Source organism: Hipposideros armiger, unplaced genomic scaffold, assembly GCF_001890085.2.
Source record: "Hipposideros armiger isolate ML-2016 unplaced genomic scaffold, ASM189008v1 scaffold_144, whole genome shotgun sequence".
NCBI lineage: Eukaryota > Metazoa > Chordata > Mammalia > Chiroptera > Hipposideridae > Hipposideros > Hipposideros armiger.
In genome coordinates this window covers 3,039,223-3,041,809 of record NW_017731494.1, presented here as the reverse complement: position 1 = coordinate 3,041,809, position 2,587 = coordinate 3,039,223, and the positions used below count along the sequence as shown (strand labels likewise).

The 2,587-nt window shown below is 35.5% G+C and overlaps 1 pseudogene; it reads left to right on the top strand.

The window, feature by feature from the left end:
- The first annotated feature begins 1,044 nt into the window (after window positions 1–1,044).
- Window positions 1,045–2,233, top strand: LOC109387000 (glucosamine-6-phosphate isomerase 2 pseudogene; annotated as a pseudogene).
- Window positions 2,234–2,587: the final 354 nt, after the last annotated feature.

Below are 2,587 nucleotides of genomic sequence, written 5' to 3'. Positions count from 1 at the left end.
ATGTGTTGTATTTTACAAGGTTTGTAGCATCAATTTTAAAAAAATTTTCCTCCAAGCACAAATAGTCTTGTTTTCTTCTTAATTACGCAGTAAATAGAACTATGCAAAAGAAGCCATTGGTTTAAAACTACATGGCGATATAAAAGGCTTTTGTCTCCCCTTGCTTTGAGGAAATTCAATATAGTGTTTTAGCAAGGTTGGCAGGGGTGCCAACAGAGAGAAAAGGAGGTCCCCTTTTGCCCCAGATTCAAGTGCTTGAAACTGAACTAGCATTTTAGGTCACCTATTCTGTGTGGCGGTTAGGCCCTTGACTCAAAACATTTTATACAGATAAAGAGAGACTTTAAAAAAATATATTTCTTTAATTTTTTTTTAAAGGAAGAGTTTCATAATATATATGGGAAATAAAAATAAGATGGAAGCAACTCATACCACACTGTGACGTCAGACTGTTTGTGCCAAACCCTTATGTCCCAAAGCACAGTAGCCCTTCGCAGCTGGCTGTGAGCTGATACTTTCAGACTTCAGTGACACCGTGAAAGGAAAAGACAAAGTGAGTATCATTATTTTGCTGCACTCTCTTATTAATAAATGATAGGCAGACTGCCTCTCCAAATCTGGTTCATTTTAAAATGATTCATCATCCTTGGCTATTATGCTAATATATGTCTACACAAGCACAAAAGAGCTAGGAAATCATGATGATTAAGAAGAGCGAAATTGTTTAATTTTAGAAAGTGGCAACAATTTCTTTGTATGGAGCAAAGTTTAGGTCGTTACATCTAAAACTGTAGTGTCATCCAAATTACTCTCAAAGTAACTGCAAGTTCAGAAGCTTGCACTGCGCAGTTGGCCATTCACAACTCTCGGTCCAAGGGAGAAGAATGGAAATATCATAGCTGAGTGTGTAATAATGCAAGATAAAACAGGTGATTTTTCTCTTTGAACATGCTATTGGGGGTTCCTGCTGCTCCAGCATCAGAAGACTTGGTGGGTCCACTGGGTACCCCAACATACGCCAAGAGTGTCTGATAAAAAAATCTAATAGAACATTACAAGAATGGAGACCTTACTTCTAAATATGTGAAGACATTTAACATGGATGAATATGTAGAATTTTCTTGCAATTGTCCTGACAGCTACCATCCTTAAGTGTAGAATAACTTTTTTAAGCATATTGATACAGATCTTAAAAAGGTTCATATCTTTGATGGCAATGCTGCAGATTTATAAACACAATGGGATGCACTTGAAAATAAAATAAAAGAAGCTGGAGGAATAGACCAATTTTTTTGGAGGCAATGGTCCTCATAACGGGCACACAAAAAGCATTCCCCCTGTACAAAGCAACGGAGGAAAGGGGCACTTGTGGATCGTTTCACCAGCAGTATCCCTGAACTATTTTCATATACAATAAAGATGCTGCTTTAGGAGTAAGAGTTAAAACTATGAACTACTTAAATATTTAACATGTGTGCACAACAAACTTGTGAATCTACTATACAGAGTGATAGAAGGAGATTGGAGCAAAAAGTCTGCTTGAATGAACAGAACACTTTATGAGAAATAGATGAATTTCAACTATGCAATATGATGAAACATGGGAAATTTTTAAGATTGTCATTTTTCAAAGTCCAATATCTATATGTTAGACATTCCATATTTAGAATGTGTCTATTTTACACTGGGGCTTAGGAGAAGTATGGATAGTTGGCTCTCACAACCAATCAGCTGTTTATTATAAATAAACATCTATTTACAAATAAGCTTTGTTATGCATAGACAGCCTATGAAACAGCACAGTAATGAAATATCTGCCTGTGTAAAACAATTTTTAAATCATTTTAAAGGTGAAGACCCTGCACATCAAGTACCATTCAAAGCCTGACTCCAGTGACATAATATACATAGATTTATATTTTTAATTATATGAAGATATACACGCCTTTCAGTTATCAATCGACTATCATTGCAAACCTTAATTTTAGAATGATGTCTTTATCTTTTCTCTGCATTGCACAAAAGCTTCCTGCAGTAACATCTGTTGGTAAAGCAAATATGAAGGGAAGGTAGTGCCTAAAAGTTTAGTATATATAGTCCATATTTTTGGTGCTCCTTCTTCTTTAGCACCTGTTTAAGAACTGTGCTTTTAGAACCATATGATTTCACTCATATGTGGGATATAAAACTGAAAGCAACAAATGAACAAGACAAGCAAACAAACAAAAAGTCATACACACAGACAACAGTTTAGTGGTTACTGGAGGGGAAGTGGGGAAAGGGGATGGTAGAAGAAGATAAAGGGGGTCACATATATGGTGATAGAAGGAGACCTAACTCTGGGTGGAGAACACACAATAGATAATGTATCATAGAAATGTACACTTGAAACCTATATAATTTTACTAACCAATGTCACCCCAATAAATTTAATAAAAATTTCAAAAAAGAAATGTGCTTTTATTTTTATTTTATTATTAGTTTTTTTTAGCTGAGCCATCCTGCTATCTGTTGGCAGCTCAGCAGCAGCTCAGTTCAGGCCGGGACTCAAACTGCTATTGCTCAGATATTTTTATTTTAATAACTT